Source organism: Phoenix dactylifera, chromosome 15 (genome assembly GCF_051530095.1).
Source record: "Phoenix dactylifera cultivar Ajwa chromosome 15, Ajwa_hap1_PhDact_Kaust_v1.1, whole genome shotgun sequence".
Classification (NCBI taxonomy): Eukaryota; Viridiplantae; Streptophyta; class Magnoliopsida; order Arecales; family Arecaceae; genus Phoenix; species Phoenix dactylifera.
In genome coordinates, this window is record NC_143204.1 from 1,745,487 (window position 1) to 1,758,731 (window position 13,245).

A 13,245-nucleotide genomic window follows, 5' to 3' on the forward strand; every position below is an offset into this window, starting at 1 on the left:
TGAACGACATAAGACCTCCTGCGCTATATTCAATGCCTGCATGAGGGAAGGGGCATCGGTCACCGATCATGTATTGTACATGGTCGAACAAATTGATCGCCTAAGTAAACTTGGCTTTCCTTTGCATGAGCAATTGGGCAAGGATGCCATTTTGAATTCACTTCCTAAGTCCTACCTGACCTTCCTTAGTCATTATAGAATGACTAAACCTGAAGTATCCTATCATGGTTTGCTAGGATTACTGCAGACCTATGAGAAGGATCACCAACTCAAAAAGGAGTCGGTGAATGTGGTAGGTGGGACTTCTGCAGGACTTTCTTCCTTTAAGAAAGGAAAGAAGAAGAAGGTGCAGAAAGCTCGTGCTGGGGTCTCTAAGCCCAGCCAGACTAAGAAGCGTAAAGCCGATAAGAGCAATGCAGAGTGCTTCTTCTGTAAGAAGATGGGTCATTGGAAGCGGAACTGTCCGGCTTACATAGCGTCCCTTGATCCAAACAGGCCTAAGAAGAAAAAGCAGCAAACAGTTGCTACACAAGGTAATTATATGATAACACCTTGTAATTTTTCAATTTATGATTCTACCACTTGGGTATTGGATACCGGAAGTCCAATTAATATTTGCAATTCGTTGCAGGGACTTCAAGTTAGTAGAAGATTCAAGAATGACGAGAGATTCCTGAACGTTGGAGATGGAAGATCAGTTCCAGTCCTAGCTTTAGGAGTCATTCAGCTTGTTTTTGAATCTAGAGTAGTCATATTAGATGATTGTCATTATTGTCCAACATTTTTAATGAATGTCATCTCTGTAGGCCTTTTGGCCAAAAATGGTTATTGTTTATCAATAAAAGAAAATTTTTGTGATATCATTTTGAATGGTATTAAAATTTTTCGTGGACAATTGAAAGTTATACTCTATCACTGCCTGTGAATGTAATGTACACCTCTAATAAACGCCCTAAGTTAGATAATGTCAATGAAGCCTATTTATGGCATTGCCGGTTAGGTCACATAAATAAAAACAGGATAAACAGGTTAGCCCAACAGGGCATTTTAGAAATCAATGATTGTGAATCATTGCCAACTTGTGAATCCTGTCTTCTGGGTAAAATGACCAAGTCACTTTTTTCTGGAAAGGGTGAACGAGCCAGTGATGTTCTTGGCCTCATACATTCTGATGTATGTGGACCTATGAACGTAAGTGCCAAAGGTGATTATGCCTACTTCATAACCTTCACAGATGACCTATCCAGGTATGGGTATGTCTATCTGATGAAGCATAAGTCGGAATCATTTGAAATGTTCAAACGATTTCGTAATGAAGTAGAAAAACAGACTGGAAAGAGTATTAAGATCCTTCGGTCAGACCGAGGAGGAGAATACCTTTCCGGTGATTTCTTGACTTATCTAGAGGAGAATGGGATTCTCTCACAATGGACCCCTCCAGGAACACCTCAGCATAATGGTGTATCCGAAAGGAGGAATCGAACTCTGTTAGACATGGTTCGATCCATGATGGGATTTACTAGTCTGCCTCTATCTTTTTGGGGTTATGCTTTAGAGTCTGCGTGTATAATACTAAATAAGGTTCCAAGTAAGTCTGTTGAGAAGACTCCATATGAGATATGGACTGGGCGTAAGCCGACACTTTCATACCTTAGGGTTTGGGGATGTCCGGCTTATGTTAAACGTTCTCAAACTGACAAACTTGGTCCTAGGTCCGATAAGTGTTATTTTGTAGGGTACCCCAAGCAAACTAGGGGTTATTACTTTTACCTTCCTAATGAACAAAAGGTGTTCGTAGGACTTAAGGCAACATTTTTGGAAAAGGAATTCCTTGGTGAAGGAATTGTTGCCTCTAAGGTTGAACTTAGTGAAGTTCAGCAGGTGGAAGATTTAACACAATCTACTGAACCCACAGAATCGGTTTTGATTAGATCAAACCCGGAGCCCAATGTAGAAGCACCATTAAGGCGATCCGGTAGAGTGCCGCGTCAAGTGGATAGATACTACGGTTTCTTGGTCCATGACACGGATCCTATTGAGCTCGATGAGAACAATGAGGATCCGATCACCTATATGGATGCTATGCAGAGGTCTGACTCCGAGTTGTGGCTTAATGCCATGAAATCCGAAATGGAGTCCATGAAAATCAATAGTGTATGGACACTAGTTGATCCACCCAAAGGGATAAAACCCATAGGGTGCAAATGGATCTTCAAAAGAAAGAGAGGCGCAGACGGAAAGGTGGAGACCTATAAAGCCCGTCTGGTTGCCAAGGGGTATCGTCAACGTTATGGTATCGATTATGACGAGACTTTTTCCCCTGTGGCAATGCTAAAATCTATTCGGATCATGCTAGCTATAGCAGCATATATGGATTATGAAATCTGGCAAATGGATGTGAAAACAGCTTTTCTAAATGGAGAGCTAGAAGAAGAGGTGTATATGATACAACCTGAGGGTTTCATATCCACAGACGAGTCCAAAGTATGCAAGCTACAAAAGTCCATTTATGGACTTAAGCAAGCTTCTCGAAGTTGGAACATACGTTTCGATAAAACTATCAAAACGTATGGCTTCGTTAAGAACGAAGAAGAACCTTGTGTTTACAAGTGGGTTAACGGTTCAGTGATCACATTCCTTGTCTTATATGTGGATGACATTCTCTTAATTGGGAATGACATTCCTGCATTATAAAATGTGAAACTCTGGCTGTCATCACAGTTCTCCATGAAGGATCTGGGAGAAGCATCCTACATCCTAGGGATGAAAATCTATAGAGATAGATCTAAGAGGTTGCTTGGATTATCCCAATCCACGTACATCGACACTATGTTGAAGCGGTTCAACATGGAGAATTCCAAGAAGGGCTATCTTCCGATAGGCCAAGGAATTTCTCTCTCTAAGAAAGATTGTCCGACAACTTCCGAAGAGAGAGAGCGTATGAGTAGAATCCCATATGCTTCTGCAGTAGGTTCTATTATGTACGCCATGACATGTACAAGACCGGATGTTGCTTACTCACTAGCAGTAGCAAGTAGGTATCAGTCTGATCCGGGTGAGAACCATTGGAAGGTGGTGAAAACCATCCTTAAGTATTTAAGAAATACTAAGGACCAATGGTTAATCTATGGAGAATCTGACTTAAAACTTGTGGAATTTACAGACTCTAGTTTTCAGTCAGACCATGATGACAGTAAGAGTATGTCAGGATTTGTGTTTACCCTGAATGGAGGAGCAGTCTGCTGGAAAAGTTCCAAGCAGCATTCAGTAGCCGATTCCGTATGCGAAGCAGAGTATGTTGCTGCATCAGATGCGGCAAAGGAAGCTGTTTGGATCAAGAAGTTTGTAAATCAACTTGGTGTTGCTCCCTCAATCAATGGTCCAGTTCTTTTGTATTGTGACAATACTGGAGCCATTGCACAAGCAAAGGAGCCAAAGTCCCACCATAGAACCAAGCACATTCTGCGTCGCTACCACCTTGTACGAGAGATCGTGGAACGAGGTGACGTCAATCTTCAAAAGATCGATGGAAAGGAGAACCTAGCTGACCCATTCACTAAAGCCCTTTCTGTAAAGGAGTTCGATTATCACAAATCGAAGATGGGTATTAGATACTGTACAAATTGGCTTTAGTTCAAGTGGGAGTTGTTGGGAATTGTGTCCCAAAGCCAATTTTTTAATTGTAAGAAATTGAATTATGTATATGTTTTATTAAAATGAATAAAAATTTATTCTGGCAATTTTCTATTCATCACAAGTGTTGCATCTTCAAATTGAACTCCTGTGTATTGTGATGAAGTCCTTAGGACTAATTTAGTGGATAAAAGAGGTTTTATCATTTAGTCCTTAAACCAGTTCGCGACCAAATGACGAGCTGTCAATTGGATGATAGCTATGTCAAGTATAGGTCGTTGTGTGCCATTTAGTTGGTTGTCCTCTTAAACCAAGGAGTGTGGAGACACTGTATGGCATACAGGTGAGATGTAGGAGTACATCGTCACTGAATAGTGACTCACCTGCGTAGCACTCCACTGTCGGGAGTTAGCTCGTAAAACGTATGGGCATAAGTACCCCTTAGACCTGAGACTGTCACGGTGACTTGCAAGCAACTCACTATACTTAGGCACTGGATGACCTGAATTTCTAATTCAGGGATCGGAAGGATGCTGGGTGCAGTCAAGTACTCGCGAAGTCTGTGTATGAGTCAAGATGGGATTGACCGCTCCAGATTTTAGGAGTTGATGTCTCACTGTATTTCAATTCAGTAAAACCTTGGCCAGGGTAAACCAAGTGATAGGTCACTTGATTTGATTATTTGAAATACACTATGGATGACCGGACCCAGAGGTCGACAGTCCTCTCTGAGGTCATCTTGAGCATCGAAGGTCATAGGGATGAATTATGCAACAACCATACGTCTAGGTTCTTGAATGTTGCTTTGCATATTCGACCTATCCGGACGTCGGGTATCATTGCTAGATGGTCACCTCGATTAGTGTATGGAGTAGTCCATGTACTACCGGCTTAGTGTTCGAACCTATCGGAGTCACGCACATAAGTCAAGTTAAGTAGGAAGGACTTGATCCAATTTAATTGAGAATTAAATTGTGGATCATTTGAGATTTGATTTTGTCTATGTTCAGCTAGCACTGAACATGAGGTACATACTGAATTTCATGGATGTGTATTTAATTATGTCTGTGTTCTGGCTTAATCAAGTTTCAATTAATGTAATTGAAATTGATTTGGACTCATTTGTTGAGTTTGTTTTTGAATTGGATTCAAATGAATGTAATTGGGCTTCATGATGATTTTATTAGAATTTATTCCATATTTATTCTAGTCCAAGTGTGACTTGGATTGATCCGAAAATTGAACTAATTGGAGTTCACATGAATCAGATTCATGTGGAATTTTTCCGGATCCAAAATCTTTCAAATTGGTCTTCAATTTGGTTTAGAACCAATGATGGACCCAAGCCCATTTGATTCAGCCCATTTGAATTAACCCATTTACAAGTTTGCCCCTCTATTTAATTGACTCTTTCCTGTGTTTCTTCTTCGGTCCACATCAGCCGTGAACCACTTTTTCTGCTGAATCATTCTCCCGTGAACCACGTTTTTTCCCTTCTTCGAAACACTTCAATTGACCGCTTGATCTTCCTCATCCTGCAACCATTTGAAGATCCGAAGAGACGTGTCTCTTCGGTTTTGAAACCTCTTTAACATAGGACTGATTTAATTGAAATCAAACGGTTAAAAAAATTCAATAAAATCATGAAATGTTTGGCGTTCACTCTTCCCTTTTGCCGTTTTCTCTTCCCTGGTTCAGCCTTTTCTTTGCCTATAAGTAGGCTGGGGTTCTCTTCATTCTTTGCTAGAGATTTGATCTGGGGAGAGGGGAGATTCGTGATCTTTTGAGTAGCTTGAAAAGAGAGGAAAAGGAAACGGGAAGAAAGAGGAAAAGGAAACGGGAAGAAAGAAGAAAGAAAAAAAAAAAGGGGAAGAAAGAATTTTTTGAAATTCTTTTCTTCCAGGGGCTTATTTGCAAAAGGGTTTTTGCACTATACAGACATCATCCTACCTTCCTGCATTTCTTGGCGTGCGTGTGAAGTAGAGGGTCCGTACATCCGGGCCTTGCATTGCACCAGATCCATCAGTACCAGATCCAGTTCCAGATCCAGTTTTCGATCCAGTACCAGATCTAGCATCTAATCCAGTATCTGATCCAGCACTTGGCCCTGTACCAGATTCTGTTCCTGAGTACCTTGACCATCTTCCGCTGCGGGATCGAGGTATGGTAAACATAATATAGTTATGTTATTTATTTATACCTGTTATAAATAAATAGATAAAATTTTAAAACTGATTTTCTGACCTGGCATCCGATTTTATCGGATTTTGCGGGATATTTTCCCTTCAACTTCCCTGCCTCCTCACAGCTGCCATTCCGAGTGAGATCCAAGATTCAGCGCATCCAGCTCCTTCCCTTTCATCCCCACGCCCAAAATCGGGGAAGATTCGATTTTATTCGATGCTGAACCGGCGCCCGGGGAGATTAAAAGGAGGAGGGTGGCCATTGGGGAGGGGAGCTCGGTTCGAAAGAAAACCGGGGAGACCCCCTGTTTCGGTGAAAAGAAGAAGAAAGCCGAGAGGGAAGAAGAGAAAAAGAAAAAAAAAAAGAGAGAGAAAGGAGGGGGAAAGAGAATAGTTTTGGATATTTTGGGAATAATGGAAGGCGGTCAATTTCATTTGAAGATGGGAGGTTGTCCGGAAGCCATGCTCGGCTAAACGTCTAGTCTAGGGCTGGATGAAGCCCTAGCGATGTATCAGGGCATTGTAGTTCTTACTCTTTTAATGTTTTTGGAGCTTGTTTAAATTCTAATTTTTAATGAAATATTCCTTTATGATATTTAAACTTTGAGCATGCTAGTTACTATTCATGTTTGCTAAAGTAGTCTAAAATGATCCATGCCTAGGAAGATGAGGTGTGCTGCACCCTAGATTAGCATACTTAGGTAGACACTTCATGCTACACCGAAGATGGATCTTCCTAACACTCTTTATGCTTTTATTTTAAAAGGATTTTAGCCAATTTGTATGCCTCTCCAAAGGATAAAAATTAAGAACACAGTCCCTAATGCAATGCTACGCGGTGGATTCCAAACCCTAGATCTATCTACTTTGATAAATTTCAATTCGTACTCATAGATTAATTTAGTTAAATCAAGTTAGCAAATCCTTCTTCTTGATTTATTTTTAAAAGAAAAATAACTTATTCTTTAATCCCTGTGGACCGACACCCGTAATCACTATCCTACAGGATACGTGCTATTGCGTGGTTTATTTTCAAATTGAAAGAACCGATCAATTTTTGGCGCCGTTGCCGGGGATTGCTTACATAGTTATTTTCCTATCATTAAAAAAAATTAGTTAAAAAAACTTTTTAAAAAATATATATATAAAAAAATTATTTTCTATTATTGTTACTTTTCTTATCTCCTTTTTCTCTTCTACTAATTTTTTTTCATTTTTTTTTTGGTCTTATTTGATCAGGAATCGAAGGAAAAATCTGGGATGATCAGAAAGAGAATAGCTGGAAAAGGAATGCTGTAAAGGTTTGCCTAAAAAAATTAAATTGCTGGAAAAATTCCTTTTGGTAACCTCTACACATTTCTTATTTAAATTAATTATTAGCTTGAAATTTTGTGGTGATTGTTTGATTTTAATTGCAGCAAAAGTGTGAATGCATGCTTGATACACATACACAAATTAATCCGCACATAGTAAGGGCAATCACCCCAACAAGATAAGAGCCGGATTTCATCGCCGGATTCTTGCCCAACTTAGGTGAACTCAATCTCACATAGTGTCACTTTAATTAAAATTAATTAGACATTGGCTCCTAGGGACATCCGAGCTCAATAGGACGAAGATCACCGAAAATTGCACCAATTTTGCTCTGTGGCTTAGTTGATGTCTAGGCAAGCTTTGTCCCTATAAGGGAGATAGTTCATCTGTTCGAGGCAAGTGGGTTTTAAGTGGGACCTTTGTGAACGCATCGTGACCCCTCCACTTACCTGGGAGCTTACCTGGTTAAATCAGTTCATTAGACCGGATTGGAGGCTTAGGTGCCCTCTTCAAACTAGTTAGGAGCTGTCTAGTGATTTTAGAACAAATACAAGGATTGATGTGTTTATCTTTTATTGCATGCTTGACTGATCAAGTACTAGTGTATGCAAGGGAGTCGTTCTAGAGTACGTGACCTATTACCTTTTGATCCTGAAATAGAACGGACCCTTAGAAATATTCGAGCTGAGATCAGAACATTAGAATCATCCCCACCTCCTGAGATGGCTGAAGAACAACCCAAACTCCTGAGGGAGTACTTTACTCCCACCATTTACACTTCCCCATCTTGCATTCGATTACCTGAGGTAGCAGCGGTACAATATGAAATAAAGTCTAGTGTGATCCAAATGCTCCCATCTTTTTATGGGCTCACCAATGAAGACCCATATAAATACCTAAATGAATTCCTTGAGATTTGCACCACTGTCAAGATTCAGAACTTCACTGATGATGCTCTGAAACTTAGATTATTCCCCTTCTCCCTTAAAGATAGAGCCAAACAATGGTTGAATTCTTTAGAAGCTAACTCGATTTGTTCTTGGGATCAAATGTAACAAGAATTCTTTAAAAAATACTTTCCCATAGGAAGAACGAACTAGTTTAGACGTGCCATTACAAGCTTCTCCCAAACTGAGGAAGAAGAATTTCATGAAACTTGGGAGAGATTTCGGGACCTAATCCGTAAATGCCCACATCATCAAATACCTAAATGGCAGCTAGTGCAATGTTTCTATGACGGATTGACTGAACGAAACCATCAGATGATTGATGCCGCATGCGGGGGGACATTCATGCTTCGAAATGAGCATAAAGCATGGCAATTATTTGAAAATCTAAATGAAAACTCCCTCCACCATGCTTCCTGTTCTCGTCAAGCACCCCTGAGTTATCAAAGAAAAGGGACCATTTGTGAAATAAGTCATTCTATGGACCTGTCTAGCAAGGTAGATGCATTGTCCCATAAGATTGACCAACTGATGATAGGTGGGCATTACATGAACTCTTCCCAAGCACAAGTGTGTACTATCTGTTCTAGCCCATCCCACCCTATTCATGAGTGCCCTTCAGCGCCTCAATTCTCCGAACTCGTGCAAGAACACATCAATGCTGCTCAAACACAGCCTAGACTGGGTACTGATCCATTTTCCAATACATATAACCCGGGATGGCGAAATCATCCAAACTTTTTTTGGAAGCAGCAAGCTTCGAACACAGCCCAACCCTATTCCCAAAATTTTCAAAATTCTCAAAATTTTCAAATCCCACAAAATATTCAAATCCCACAAAATATTCATCCCTACCGTCCCTCGATTCAATTTCAACACACTCCTCCTCCACCCCAAAGAAACACAGCTTTTGAGGAGAAAGTGTTGAACGTCCTTCAAGGTTTGGAAACCATTACACAATTGGTGCACTCTCACACGTAATCCATCGCCAAGCTAGAATCCCAAATGGGGCAACTAGCTAATGCATTGAACAAGCGAGAGGAAGGAAAGCTTCCAAGCCAACCACTAAGTAATCCTAGGGGACAATACATGGCTCGAGAAAATTAATTAAATGCAATTCATCATGAACAAGCCAATGTTTTGACTACCCTAAGGAGTGGACGTGTAGTAGACAATAAGATTGGGGAGGACAACAATAAGGAAGGTGAAGAAGAGGATAGAAATGTGTCAAATAAAAATCTAAAATCTTCTTCTTCTTCTTCAGCTAGTCCACCTTCTGCCAAAACTCACATCCCAAAGGCCCCATTTCTTGAAGCTCTTAATTCACCCTCTCCCTTTGGCAAAAAGGAAACTTCACTAGAGGAAATGATGGAGGTTTTCAAACAAGTGAAAATCAACCTTCCGCTTCTTGATGCTATTAGACAAGTTCCCTCCTATGCCAAATTTCTCAAAGACCTTTGTACACAAAAGCGAAAATCTAGGACACATGTGCCTAAAAAGGTCTTCCTAACTGAGCAAGTGAGTTCTATTCTCCAACACAACACCCCTCCAAAATTCAAAGATCCTGGTGCTCCCACCATCTCCTGTATCTTAGGAAATAATTTCATTGATCGAGCATTCTTAGATCTAGGGGGAAGTGTCAACCTTTTACCTTATTCAATTTATGAGAAACTTGGTTTAGGTGAGTTAAAACCAACCTCGGTATCCCTTCAATTGGCTGATCGATCTGTAAAAACACCATGTGGGATAATTGAAGATGTTCTTGTCAAGGTAGATAAATTCTATTTTCCTGTAGATTTCATTGTCCTTGATATGGAACATGAGCCTAATCCTAAGAAACAAATCTCCGTGATCCTTGGGCGGCCCTTTTTAGCAACAGCCAATGCATGCATCAATTGTAGAACAGGGGTAATGAACATATCATTTGGAAACATGAAGGTAAAATTAAATGTGTTCAATGCGGCCGACCAACCCGCGAGGGAAGTTGAGTGTTTTATGATAGACAAAATAGATAACCTCATAAAAGAAGATGCAAAAACTATCTCACTGTGTCTAGCTGAAGACAATAAACTTAGCGCTTGTTGGGAGGCAACCCAATTCTCTTAGATTTCTTTAATATTGAGGACAATGTTAGGTTTAGGTTTGGGGGTATTTTTAAGTATTTTTTTGTTTGCATCTCTTGTATTCGTTTTCACTTCATAATGTCAGGTTTATCGAAAAAATAAAAAATAAAAAATAAAAATATCTTTTAAAAAATGTGTTCATTTTCATAAATAAAAAATAAAAAATAAAAATATCTTTTAGAAAAAATGTGTGTTCATTTTCATTTTTTATAAAATAATAATAAATAATAATAAAAAAAAATTTAAATAAAAAAAGTTTTTGCTTTTAAAAACCTAATTTCTATACATTTATGCGAGAATGATAAACACACAAGGTATATAAAATCTAAAAAGCCCAATGACTAGTCGGAAGTAATACAAATTTAAGTTCGTTTTATTAAGTCTTTCTTAGGGAGTTGTAAGCTAATTAATACTTTGAAATTTCACTACACACTGGCCGACCCTTCTAAGGTCTAAGTTCGACATTATGTTGATAGTATAGTAGCAACCTTGGACTCTGATGAATCATATTTATCGAATCCAAAAAAAAAAAATTCATCAATAAAAATGGATTTAGTCAGGAACATCGAAAAGGGCTACCTATTGTCAAAGGTCAAATGGGCTTGTGATGAGGACTCCGAGCATAAATCTGTAGGGGAGTCTCGATGCCCGATACCTTATGCCAATTGGTATGAGAGTTGTCGACTGATTGCTCATTACACGGAGAAATTACCACAAGAGTAAAAGTGCACAATTTATATATCTTTTATGAAAAAAAACTCTGTATTGACCTTGAAAAAGACAATAGTGTGAAAGTCGTCGTTGTAAAAATTCGAGTAAACTGAAATATTATAGATAAAGCCCGTGAGGTACTAAAGTAAACATCCACAACTCTCAAAATCCTGCAGATAAGATGATTTTGAATCAGTGAGTAGGTCCCTTCGACCAATCCTTGGAAACTACTAGTCTTTGCAATATTTTGGAGATCCGAACCTTTAGCTTGTGTACGGTCCAGATTTCATTGAGCACTCCAGTATAAATAAGTCTTACAACTCCCTAACAGAAACTTAATGACCTCAACTTGAATTACATTTTGACCTAGGATTTGGGCTGACCTAATAAATAAAACCATGTGTGTTTTGAAATTTTTATCATTTATGTATCTTAAATTAGATTTTAATAATAATAATAATAAAAAGGAGTTTTTGAAATTCCTTACCAGTATGCATTTGGAATTTGATTTTCACTTCATAGATCAATCGATCTAAAAAAAAAGAAAAGAAATTAATAATAACAATAATAATAAATGATTTATTGAAGTTTGTGGGTATCTTCACTGAAAATCCTCACGAGACTATAACTCATCCACTAGGGTAACCTAAGGGTTTAAAGCCTTGTTACATATGGTAAATATAACCGCGATGCCTGCGAAAGTGAGTTAGAATTCTTCTTTTCTAGTTTTATTTTGCTCGAGGACTAGCAAAATATAGGTTTGGGGGTGTGATAAGTGCTGAATAATTTATAATTTAGTTATCTTTTCATAGCACTTGTCAATGTTCTTAAACTGATAAATACATACTTTACCATGAAATTGAATAAATATTGAAATAAATTTAAAATATGGTAAGAGGTAAATAATTCTTTTCTCAAAACAGACTCTGAACTTGTCTCTCTCCTGGTTGTAATCTTTCATGAAAACATATAAGAAGGAGATTGTGTTGATCCGGTTTAGTAACCTGATGGAGTTGTAATCAAGCTAAGGCTATGATTAAATAGGTTTTGGTCCTGATTAGATAATTATTCTTGTATGAGGAAAAAGGTTTGATTAACCCTTTTTATTAAGTCACGGTTCTGCTTTTAGCCTTGTTGAGTCCGGTCTGAAGCTGTTTAGCAAGAATTAAATTTAAACGACATTGGGCTCGAGAACAAGTTCAAGCAAATCAACGATCATAACCCACCTCAAATCCAAAGCTAATTCCCAAACCAATCCCATTCCTTTCCCGCGACCACTATTCAAGCAATCCAACGGTTCAGAAACTTCCGTCTTCGCATCACGTTTCCAAACTAAGCAAAATAGAGGAAACCCTTGTTTTAAATTCATATATGCCCATTTTCACGTCAAAATAAAGCAAGAAAAACAACTTTTCCCAAAATTACTGAAAACACTATTCATATTAACAGTGTTCCGAGATGACACTGTTCATATGAACAGTGGTCCGTGAAAACACTGTTCAAATGAACAGTGTTACGAAGACCAAAACCCATCTCACTATTCATCTTCTTCCTTCCGTAATCATCACGGCCGTTCGTCTTCATCCAGGATCCAGCTCCTCCGCCATCAGCCCATTCTAGCACATCCCCTCCTCCCCCAAACTTCCAAAACAAGCAGCGATCCATTGCAAAGCAAGGGAAAGATCTCTTCTCCCAGCGTATCATGCGGTGAACCAGCCCACAGTCCGTGCATCCAGCCATTTTTCAGATCCTCCCAGATCTCCTCTTATCCCACGGTGCAGCTAGCGAATCAGGCGTTCGTCCGAAGCATCTTCAACGTGTCCATGGCACGATTCAAGGCTGCAGCGCATCTCCGGCCATCCTTCCATTTCGAACACCGCCACGGCGTCCCAGATTTTAGATCCCTGTAATCATCGCGACCAGATCAGCAGAGATCGTGCCGGCATGCCTCACAGCTTTCGCGATCACCGTGCGTATCATCCAGCAACGTCTCCAGCCAGCCGGACGACTCTCGCATCAGGCATCCGCCTGCATCCCCGCCTCCTCACAGCTGCCATTCCGAGCGAGATCCAAGATTCAGCGCATCCAGCTCCTTCCCTTCCATCCCCACGCCCAAAATCGGGGAAGATTCGATTTTATTCGATGCTGAACCGGCGCCCGGGGAGATTAAAAGGAGGAGGGTGGCCATTGGGGAGGGGAGCTCGGTTCGAAAGAAAACAGGAGAGACCCCCTGTTTCGGTGAAAAGAAGAAGAAAGCCGAGAGGGAAGAAGAGAAAAAGAAAAAAAAAGAGAGAGAAAGGAGGGGGAAAGAGAATAGTTTTGGATATTTTGGGA

General features: G+C 39.7%; 1 non-coding gene across 1 annotated transcript; it reads right to left on the bottom strand.

The window, feature by feature from the left end:
- Window positions 1-8,228: 8,228 nt before the first annotated feature.
- On the bottom strand, window positions 8,229-8,334 carry LOC149751187 (small nucleolar RNA R71). The gene has a single exon (XR_016398594.1). It is a non-coding gene; the product is annotated as a small nucleolar RNA R71 (small nucleolar RNA).
- Between the last annotated feature and the right edge of the window lie 4,911 nt (window positions 8,335-13,245).